The sequence below is a fragment of the Ammospiza caudacuta genome, chromosome 3 (assembly GCF_027887145.1).
Source record: "Ammospiza caudacuta isolate bAmmCau1 chromosome 3, bAmmCau1.pri, whole genome shotgun sequence".
Classification (NCBI taxonomy): domain Eukaryota; kingdom Metazoa; phylum Chordata; class Aves; order Passeriformes; family Passerellidae; genus Ammospiza; species Ammospiza caudacuta.
Window position 1 is genome coordinate 82,298,485 of NC_080595.1, and position 12,091 is coordinate 82,310,575.

Genomic DNA, 12,091 nt, shown 5'->3' on the forward strand with positions numbered 1-12,091 from the left:
GATGCCTCAGCAGCAAGCAGGCAGTGCTGGGCAGGCAGTGAAGCACCAATGACTCTCTAACAGACTAGTGATGGGATGGGATTCCCCACATTTCTCTAAAAATGGGTTTGCAGGGCCTGTCAAAGACAGGAGATGCAATCTGACAGACCTGCGGTGTGATGTGGTGCACCAAACCTCATTGTGCCTGCTGCAGCTGGATAAAGGAGAACTCTGTCAAAAGCGGTTGTCATGACAAAGAAATCACCAAGGAAAATGGGAAAGATAGTATCAAGGGAAGGAGATAAATTAAGGAGATGCATTTTGAATGTATAATGGGCTGGAAAAGTTGTCGGAACAAATATTGCCCGAGGGAGCTGAAGTGCAAGTCCAACGCCAGCCACGAGTGGAAATGAATTTGCAGGGTAGATCCCAGCTCAGCCCCAGGAAGCTGAGCACCTCAGTGCTCTGGGCTGTCGAGAGGCCCAGGCCAGGAGGAACAATAGCAAGAAGAGATTAAATGGAGAGATTAAGGTCTTGTCTATACAAGAAAAGTTGTATCAGTTTATTTAGATGGATTTGGAGTGATGTAGTTTAACTGGAGAAAACCCCGAGTGTAGGGGCACTTCAGCTCCAGCTGCAGTGCAGCACAGCCTTAGCACCTTTGAAGATCCAGGACCAGATGCCTATCTGAGTGTCTGAGTGCTGCTGAAATGCCTTCCTCTCAGCCAGCAGAGGTGGGGTGAGGACAGGCTGGAGGAAGACTCTGAGACACCGAGGGGCTGTGGCTGCAGGCGCTGGGGGCCAGGGCCCCCGGGATGCTCCAGGACACCTCCCTGCGCTCCTGTGAGGCATGAGAACTATGGGGCAGGTGATAAAACTTGGCCCAGACACCTGTGATGGTGCATGGGGAATTTCCATGGTGAGTGTTTTTATGCTGTCTAGTCCAGGTGCTAGAGGAGAATGCCATCGGAGCATCAGGACTTTGCTGGGATGCAGTCTGAACTGACATTGCCCTGTTCAGCGAAGTTTCTTCACATTTATGCAGGCTTTTTTTCTCATCCTGTGTGCTAATCCATTGAAGGTGATTAGGATTTATTTTGCTTTTTGAGCTGCCTAATTAATGAGTTATCCTCTCAAAGTCTGCCAAAACGGGCAGTAATTTTCCTTTAAAAATCATGCACCAGCCATTCAGCAGCAGCAGCTGAGCCCTGATGTGCCATTACAGTTGTGTTTTCTGAATGCAGTGTGAAACTGGCAGCAAAAAAATGGGACAGCACAAGCCACTGAGGCTGCACTGACAGCTCTGCATCACTCTGAGAAAACAACTTGCACTTTTTCCCAGCCTGTAGGAAAAAAAAGGAGAAAAAAGGACTATTCTTGATGAGTTGATACTATCAGATGCTGTACACACATTTTCATGCTTGGTGCACATCTACTGACAGAAATATTAAACTAACATTGATGAAACATTGGTTTCTTGGTAAATCACTGAGCACTGTGTGCTGTGGCCAGCACCCTCCACCTGCATGCACATACAGAGTTTGCATAACTCCACAGTGAAAACAAATGCTATTATTAGTTTGTAAAGCAAGTTTTGTTGAATTTGGCAGACAATGTGCATGTGTAAATTCCCCCAAATTAATTAAAACGTTTAGAGAGATGGTGGAGATAGCAGCACTGCTCATCTAATAGATAGTTTTAACAGGTTCACAAATGCTTTTATGTAATTAATGCTTGGCTACCTCAGGTGAAATGATCTGGGCATGCATGCTTCCTTAAATCAGAGCAAAGGTGGAGGGGAAAATTCATGCTCTGTTTAAGCAGCTTTTCATCAAATTTGGTCTGAAGCCCATTGTGGGTTTTAATTTATCTCTGGAAGACAAAAGTGATCTGAATTGACTGTATGAGCAGAAGATAGAAAACGCATGAAATAATAAATAATGCCATGGTGCTTGCCAGCACTGAGTGCCAGAATTTTCTTCTTGCCTGGTTTGCCTGGTTTAGCTCTTCCTTTGTAGAGGCAGAGTGAAGCCAGGCTCAGGCCAAGCCAACTGGTCTGGTGCCAGCCCTGTCACTGGTATGATGGCATTGTGGTGGTCTGCTGCCAGCCCTGTCACTGGTATGATGGTATGGGCATTGTGGTGGCTTTGTGAGACTCAAGCTGCTTAGCATAGGTCACTTCCTGCAAGAGAAAGCATGGGATGTCTTGGTGCATGAGCCACCCAAATTTAATGGGATAGATGCCAAACAAGGAGAGCTAATGACATCTGGAGTCAGCCCCCTGTCTATTTTGTGCACAAGGACACAGGGACATGCAAGTGTGAAACACAGCAAGGAGACAAAGACCTCCTAGAAAAGAAGACTCACAGCTTAACCTGAAGTTTTTCTGAAATTACTGTATAATTCTGATGTGCCTGGGAACATGGCTGAGGAAAATAACCTTTTTTTTCATCAGATGCCAGATATGCTGACAGTGCTAACTGCTGATTAGTGTACCATATCAGTATGTACTTACTCATACTTTGTTAATGCTCACCATGGTGCATTGCCCCTGCTCTAATAGGTAGAAAGCTGAATTTTAGTCTTTTACTGCATTATCAAAATAATTCTTTAATAAATAGCTGTTTGTTTTCCCTGGGCAAAATCAGGCAGAATTAATGACCTCAGTATAAAACAACCAATCTGACTGCAGATGAAAGTGAGTGGAGAACCTTCCCCTCATTTTCCTCTGCAAGGAGGAAGATCTGAGTCACCAAGAGAATCAACTTGGAGACCTACCATCCAGTTTTCCTCTCTTTGCTTTTCAGAACAGCATTACACTTTAAAAATCTTACTTATATAAAGCACAGCCACGTAAGCTGTGCTCCTTTCAGGGAGGTACTCAGCTGACTCAGACTCACTTCTGTCCCTTCATGGAGACAAGCTGGGTACAGCTCAGGAACACATCCAGCTTATTACCTAGTGTTTTCCAATTCAGTTTAATCAACCTCTGGGTATAGCACAGCCTATTTCAGTCCTCTGATGATGAGGCTGCTTCTCACTTGTTCATCTTCTGACCTTAGGAGATTTGCAGCCCAGGCTGCATGAGGCCCAGCTTTAATATATACAGGTAAATAGATATGTATACATTTTTCCTGCTCCCTGAACACCAGGGATATGATTTGGCCTCATGGCCAGGATATTCTTCTTTGTGTGCAAGAGAAAGCTCATACTCAGGTAGCCTGGTGATACTGGAAACCAGGTCTCACTGGAAGTAGGCACAGTTCTAGAATAGGGATATTTCCCAGAAGTGGATAAAGTAAGTTAAGATGTGCTCTGGACTGATTTCAATGCTCTTGTTATGGGTAGGGTTCCCTTGAGCACACTTACCAAATCAGATCAATCAAAAGCTTTGGAGCACCTAAACCTGTATATGTCCAACAGTTTTTGCGTCTCTGTCCAATTTGGGACCTTTTGGAAAATCTTCTTAGGAGCATCAAAGTTACCAGGCACATTCTTAATGAATGACCTCCAAGATTAGGTGCTGCTGCAGAGCACCTTCAGGTGCTCTGCATATTATTTTGTGAAGCTCATTACAGAAGTTGACAGGAGCACTGCTGGGAGGCTGATGGCACTTTCCCTGGGTCAAAGTAGCTGGAACACAACTCATTTTCACCCAGGTAGTCACCTAGGGATATCTTGTGCAGCTCTGGTGTTGAATGGATGCTGAATGAGAAAGCCAGCAGTGCTGCTTCCTGCATCACATTCGGTATTTTCTTTTCCATGACTGTGATGCCCAACGGACAAGCTCCCACCCTGGAAAAATGGCTCGTGAGCTAGATATCCTGCACAGCTGTATGTGAGAGTACTTCCTATTTATTGTTTAAAGAAAATCTCTGGAGTAAATTGTGGAAGAAAAACATGGGTATAAATGTGGATTAGGTTACTCCCTTGTAAAAGACACAGCGCTTCAAAGAGTGTGAGGCAAAGTGCTCACATTCTTCCTTTGTTTCTGCTTTGCTTCCTTTGACCAAATCCTTTTCTAGGATTACTTAAATCCTCAGAAAATTTTATCTCTGCTTGCACTGGGACAGTTCTGAAGTAACTTCAGAGGCTTCAGCAAGGCTGTTCCAGATCTAGGGCTATGCAAATAGAGCAGTCCAGTACCCATCCTCAGTCATCACATTTGAGCATTGCTGTAAGACCTTGCAGAGCTGTATCTGAATCAGGGCCTTGTAGTGTTCAACACTCTTCCCTCTGTTCCCTTCTCTGATGGAAAGAGAATCCTGGCCAAATGGGATGTATGATGTAAGTCACATTTACAACTTCAATTACTCCATGGATTTCTTGCCTGTCTCTTACCATTCTTCTTTTGCATCTTTCTTGATTTTCTTTATGTTCTTTTCCATCTTTTATTCTCTCTATGTTTATTTATCCAGGTTGCATATTTGTACATTCATAAGTATGTGCACAGCTATAGGTGCACTTTTTCTGGCCTGTCACATCTTATGAGTTTTTCTCATTCTAGCCAAATATGTATGCATGTATTTAAACATATAATCATATAAGTATATAAAGAAATAAATATTTTCCTGACATCATTCTTACAGTTCTTGGGAACTGTATTTCTGAAATGTTCTGGCCTTGCTTGACTTGCATGTTGAAGATTCGGGCAAGAAAGAAGCAAACACCATCTAATGAATAAACAGAATCCAGCCTTTTATTTGTCAGAATATTCTTCTCTGTGTCCATCTGTTCTCACTGTGAAGGGGAGTCATCAACAGGCACAATCTGTGCTGCTGACCTGTGAGGTCTAGCAGCTCATTCAGCAGGGTTTGGTTTGCTTCCCAAGGATCTCTGTAGCAGAGATCTGGGAAGTTCAGCATGATGGAGCGGTTTGGAGGAGCACAGGCCTGACTTTCAGGCTCAGCAATAGCACACAGTCACAATGAGCCTCCTACAGCTACAGTGTAAGATTACTGATCTTTGGTGGTTGGGAATCACTTGCAGCACAGTTACAGTTTATATGGTGATGGCCAGCCTGATGTGCCTGCTACTCAAACCCCACAAGTCTGGCTGCATGGGGAGGGATGCAAATCACCTCATCTTTTTATAGCAGGACATCAACATTATATAATATATTAGCATTACGGGCACTTTAAAAAAAGTATTCCTCAACCATGGTTTTGATCTTAAAGTCTTACAGTGAAAAAGTGACCCTCAGAAGAGCCTGTGCTTCCTGAATGAGTTAAGAGGAGAGTCTGTGCTACTTCTGGATTCTCTTCTCTGTGGCATCAATTGAATTTGGCCCAAAATTTTGGTAGTCTGCAATTCATGGAAGAAGCAGATCTTCAGATTTCTTTTTCTGAACAAATCTATGGGACTGTCATTCAGATAGCAAAACCATCCACAGGCACGGGGAGTCTGTACAAAAGGCTGAGTTTTAACCTTATGCAGAAAACCAAGGCAGTCCTGAGCAAGGGGAGGCAGCCATTTCACTCTTTTCACTGAAATCCTTCCAGAAGAGAGACAAACCATGTCCGTGTCCTGGAGGAAGACCTTACTTTTGTTCTTTCTTGTTGTGTTTCTTCATATAAACATATCCAAGACTGAAAGTATTTGGCTGTTCTTCCTGTCTGGAAACATAAGGGGAGTCATGATGATTAGGTAAGTTAGCTGTGGGGTGATGCATCTCACTGCCTTAACCACCTGGAAATTAGGTGTCTTGGCTCCATGAATTCTTCTGGCTCTATGAGCCAAGGAGGAAAAAATTGCACCTTTGCTGAGCAGTTCAGCAACTGCCTTAAGCACCTGTCTTGGGACAGGATGACTTACCCTCCTGAGGTGTTTGCCTCTCTGCCTTACCTACAGAGGGAACGTATACAACCAGCTCAGACTGAATGTATGATTTTGAGTGGAGTAAGCCGTCCCTGTATGTCTGATTTCCTAGGCTGTGCTCCCTCAGTCCTGTTGCTGTGAATGTGCTGCTACCACAGCTGAAGTCAGCTGCCACTGTTATCATCTCTGTGTCCACAAGACTGCTGAAATGCAATGTTCCATCTAACAAGGACACACTTTGCAGGCAGATTTTCCATATCTCTTTTTTTGCACAGACTAAGAGGTCTCTCTCATATTTTAGCACAAGTACTTTATGCAAGGGGACTAAAAACCTGTCCAACACGGGTAAGGATTCACTGAGCAGCTGTGTCCTAGCTGCTCTGTGTCAAAACATCCCCATATGTAGTTTTATCAGCTAGTTTTGGGCTGTTGGTTTATATCTAACATTGTTATCCTTTGGGACAAAAATACAGTGGCGCCTCCTGGACAAGTATTTTTATGCAATTAAAAACAGAACTCCTTTCCTTCCCTAAAAAACAGCTCCAGTAGAAGTCACTTTAAAAAGTAGATAATTTGCTGTCTACTTCTGGTTAATGCTTGATTTACATTGTTGTTACTGGGCCTTGTAAAAAAGGGCTGCTCCTATCACAACATTTCTAGATACAAAAGCAGTCAAAACCAGCCATTTGAAAGTCCTCTGCTCTGTAACCCAATATTATTTAGCTATGGCTTTGATCTTGAGCCTGGAAAAAATCTTTTCCTTGAAACACTGAAAGTTTTCTCAATTCTAATAAAGCATCAAAGGTGATACAGTATGTTGTTCATCCCATCTCTGTGTTAATTCACTTCATGAACCCAAATAAATATCTTTTTTCCCTTATTTCAGCTTTAATTTCGTGTTTTCTTTGCAATGTTGCTGATGCTTGGGGAAGTGGGAGGGAGAGAGCGCTGGGTAACTCCAGGCACAGCACAGCCAGATGCTTCCTCCCACAGGACTGCCAATGCCCTGAGCACCTCGAGACGTCTCGTGAGCACAGACTGCTGCTCCTGCCAAATTGCAGGAGGGTTTTGGTGATGGAGGCAAATATCCATTGAGTATTTACTTGATGCTATCAAACTCATTTGTTTCCTAACCAAAGACAGAGTCCCCAGAGGTGAAATTCAGTGCATCAATCCACTGCTCCATCTTTTGAAAGGAACATCATTAACATGCCTAACACATGAGCAAATGTGGCTTTGTTCCATGTTACTTCATTAATGCATTATTTGGGGGGATAGATTTGAAAGCCAGAAGGCACCTTCATGATGACCTAGTCTGATCTCATGAGCACCACAAACTGGTAATCTAGGCAGTAACCTGGGGTTGATCTGTATCGTGTATTTTAGAAAAATGGCCAGTTTCCCATGGCAGTTTGGACTGATCTCCCTAGATGTGCTGATTTCCAGCAAGTGGTTTGCCAAAGGGAGAGCAGAAAACACTATAGCAAAGCTGATGTCTGCTGTGCAAATCTGGAACAGGAGTTTCACCCAAGGAAGCCAGACAAGCCCAAATACAAACAAAGATGGAAACAGCACCATTCTGTAGATCTGAATTTAGATCTAACCTTTGGCTGAGGGCCTATTTCCCCTCTTAAATCGGAGTGGAAAGCAGTCGACTCAAGAAAAAGCATTCACTAGTTGAATATCACGGGTGAATTCTGAAAAAATTCACCATTTTGGACTCCTGTGGAGAGAAAGATTTGTTAGTCTGGAAGAAAATAAATATTCTGAGAAATGTTTGTAAGTTTATGTTTTTCTTTTCAATTGAGAAATCTGTTCTTGGGTTTGAGTGTACAGTCAAAAAAGGCTGAGCTATGGAAATGCATTTGTTTCTGTGAGCTGAAGTCCATGAACCTGTCCATGCTTTCTTTGCCATCTTGCTTTGTCAGCTGCTGGAAATTCAGGAATTTTTTGAAGTAGACTAGAGAAGACTGAAGGAGCCAATGTCCATCCCTGGAAACATCTTCCATGAGGTGGCTGCTCCTGCAAGGCTCTGCTCTCCCCACAGGATGTGACAGAGGATCTGATAACTGGCATGTCACCCTTGGAGCTGGATGGATGAGCACCCAGTCCACCTGGTCCCAGACCTGACTTTGCAAAACTGCCTGGGGAAAGAAAGAAATTAACTGACTGCAACACAAGTGGGTTTTGTCAAGTTAAATGGCTGGGTTAGGGGCTGAGCAGAAGCACCCCATGAGGGGATACTCTGTTTGATCTGTATTTGAAAACAATGTCATAATCATATAATTCAACAAAATTCCAGGCAAGCTGTTGCTGAAGTGCTGTAGAAAAGTAAGTGTTGGAAAAAAAGGCAGGGGCAGTCAGAGGAGGCTCCAGTGAAGTTCTGGGAAGATTATTGATTTATTGAATGGAGGTCAAAACTACTCAGCAAAAAGGCAGGAAACCTTAGCACAAATAGGCTCAATGTGGAAACAAGGAACTTAAACATTGAGCAGGAAAAAACAGTGCACACAAGTGTAAATGAAGCATTTAGAAAAGTTAAATAAGGAAGGTCAAGGCTTTCCATGACCCACATGAGCTGGTACAGTGCAGCAATATGCAAACACCTCTTAAGAGGCGTGACTGGCACTGCTGGCCCCTGCACGATGGAGGAGAGGCACGAATGGAGTGACGCATGATGAATTAGCTCAAGTGCCAAATGAGCCCAGAGTTCCTGGGCTCAATCTACTCAAGGAACAATCTCTTTGGGCAAGGTCTGACCTCCACCCCTAGATCTGGCTGGCAAGACCATACCACAGCCTCCCTGTTAAGCTCTCTTATCTTCCAAACCACAGTGGCCACATCCTAACTACCTGTGAGGAATGATCTCTCCCCCACGCAAACTCCCAGCCTGTGCTTAAGAAACTCTTGGGCAAGCACTAGCTGGCCTGGGACAAAATCCTGCCAGGGATCATGTTAATGATTCTGTTCAGTTATTAGTGTGGGCATAAGGGACAAAGAAATCCAGTATAAGCCCTCTGCCTGCATCATGCTCATTTGAGGCGTCGACAAAGTCACTTCCCTTCTGGGCAATTTGTGGTGATTTTTGATTGCCTAGTGACTGTGTCACCTGGAAACCAGGATGAATCCATGCATCCACTCAAAATCCAGCCAGGAGAATGCCAGTACATTCCCTCAGTGCTTCAAAATGGCAGAAGTTTCAAGTAGCAAAATCCTCTCATAGTGTCCTTTCTGCCACTTGGTGACTCTCAGTTTTCCAAGCTGTGACTTTCCCGAAGTGAAGGTGGGGGACAAGCTGGCTCAAGAGGGTGGTGTGGAAGGGCAGCACCATCAGGCTGGGGTTATGCTGGAGCAAACAGACTGTTGCAGGGTTTTGGCACGTGGCTCCTCACTCACACATTCCCTGTTCTCCTAAACAGAGACAGACTGTGTTAAAACCTTTGTGGCTGCTCCCCACAGCAGTCCTTGAGACAGGAGCTCAAGGCTCCTGCACTGTTCAGACTTCTGCTCCACCCCACCCTGCCTTCCTCTCGGCTGTCTGCTTATGAGTGCAGCTTTCCTGGCCACAGACCTGTCTGTGTATATGCAATCATTCATTTGTTTGTGTGCATTCATGAAAAGGCAACGCAGAAACCAGCACTGGCACATGCAGCTCATGCTGGCTTTGGAGAAAAGTTGTCTGCATTTGTTTGCTTGTGCTTTTCATTACGAAGCCAAAGTTGTACTGGCAAGGCTGAGATGAGTGTACAGTGGTTTGCCTGAAGATCCTTGCTGCAAGACAAGAAGGAGCAAAGCTTTAGAGAAAAACGTCTTTGCAGTGCTTTTTACTAGAGTTAGTAAAGCATTTGTTAAGGGCTGCTTTGTTGATCACAAAGTGACTCACAGGAGTGTAAGAACTACCTTTGGCCATCAAAGCTGAGAGCTGCCTAATCACAAGTGAATGCTCAGGTGAAGAGTTTACATGGATGCATGTACAGAACATGTTGTTACAAGCACCCAAATCTCACTCTTGTGGAGCTGGAGACAATTGACCCATTGGGATGAGTGGTGTATCCATCTCCCATCTCTCAGTCACTGTGGAACTGCAAATTTTAAAATGCTGCATTGGGTTTTAAACCCTGCATCTGGGCTCTACAGAAGCATGTAGTAATGAATTCCACAATGCTATTAGCTAATGGTTAATAACATGGTTTTGTTTGGTCCAGACCCGTTACACAATGATTTCTCCAGCTGGCCCTTAGTTCTCTCCTAATGATAATACTTGGTCAATATTTTCTCTTAATCCATCTCCTTCACAGGATCATCCTTTTAGAAATTCCACGCAGTTTTCCAGTACCATTTACCCTTTCCTCATGGCAAAGCTGTTCCATACTTGTGTTCATGCTTGTTATCCTCCTGGAAAAGTTTCACAGACCTGCACAAACTCCTTACCACTGGTGACAATAATTGTGTGCACATCACACACCAGGGTCATATTTCAGAGAGCCACGACTCCATGTTTCTCCATGGTAAAGCAAACCCTCTTGCTGCTTGCATATACCTAGAGCTGATCTTCCTATGTGAGCCACTTTCCATGAGCTGACACTGAATTTTGCTGGCCAGCCTCTTGACATTGCAGAGCCGTTTGGTTTTGCATCAGGAGCTTTAGGTTGACTGGCCTCAGTTCTTGTCTCTGAAAATGTTATCACTGCACTGTCCAAAATACTGCATTCAAATTATCACGTGTTTGATGATTTTTCATAAATCTCAGCCCAGTGCCTGAGGAGAAGCTGCCTGGGAGCTCTTAGTGTTGGTCCAAGGCTTGGGCAGGAGGGTCCCTGGTGGAGGTGGGAGCCTGTTCACTAGTGAGAGATGCTCCAGGTTCCCCAGAGAAGCTGTCCTTATTGGTGCCAGTCCAGACAGAATGAGGTCCACGTGGTGGAGATGCTCCTTCTTGTGAAGCTCTTTGGAGAATGAGGTGAGGCATCCCCTGCATTTGTGGCTCTGAGCATCAGCCTCTGCTCTCCCAGCAGCAGCCACGCACCTGGCATGGCTGTGCAGCAGGACACAGACCAAGCCAGTGACGTGCATGTCATGGCTGAGGACACAAAGAGAAAGGTGCCATGGCTGTGCTCTGCCAAAAGGTGAAATATGAGTCTGGATAAGCAGGGGACAGGGCCAGAAGTCAAGTGTGGGACTGTCCCTCAGCATGAAGAGGGTGACCATTCTGTTTGCTCCTCTAGCCTTGGGTAGTTGTCCATAGCTGGGCATGCCTTCTAATTTGTAAGGTTTTTCTAATGTTCCTGTGTGGATAGCAGTGCTGGAAAAGTACAGAAAAGACCACAGGGCTGATCAAAGGTAAGGAATGGCTCCTGTCCAGGGGGTGGAACCGACTGGGAATAGAGATGGCTGGAGCAGGATGAGATACACATCCACAAAGTCATGGCTGCTAGGAAGGAAGCACCTAGGGGATCACTGTATGTTCCAGTAACAGAATTGGGGGGTGCCAAATGAAACTCCCAGATGGCAAGGTCACTGCAAAGGAAAGGAGGCAGTTGTGCTCCCAGGGAGGAGGTGAAGGTGTGGGTCCCAGTGGTGCCAGAGGAGGTAGGTGCTCAGTGTTTACACAAGCTCAAATTAATGGAAGAATTATCCATTGATAGTTATTAAGTACAAAACCACAACCTCTGCTCCAGGATATCCATGAAGGGTGGAAGAACATCCTAGAGCAGCAGTTTTATAAGCCTGTCCTTTTATACTCTTCCCTGGCATCTCTTTTTTGCCAGGAAGGGAAAAGATCCTGAGATAGATGAATCCTTGATCTGGCACATATGGGCATTCTTAGGAATGCAGGTGATTTCTTCACAGGAAGACAAAAGAGGGTTTTTCCGGCATTTGGACAATTTTGATCCCACCAATGGTATGAACTCAATGAAACAAGATTATGGTTAAAACAACTCCATAGGACACCAGTGCCCAAATCCTTTTGCTGTCCTTGGCCCAAAATGGCTGCTGAGGTGCCCATGCATAAGTCAGATCCAGAAAAGAGGAGCAACATTTTTATGAGGGAAATGCAGTGCAGAGAAGGGCTGCACTGGGTTGAGTTTGTCTAATATAGCCAGATGTGTTGGGTGGTCTCGGTGTTGGTGTCCCCTGTGCAATGTGCAGGCTGATCCAGCTTTATTAAGTCATTCAACTTGGCAAATTATGAAGTGTTGAGCTGTGTCTGTAGTCAAATTATAGTGTTGTACTCCAAAAATCTATGTATGAGAGGTGCAGTAACAGAGCTGGGTGCTCAGTGATGTCAGGTGGAGCA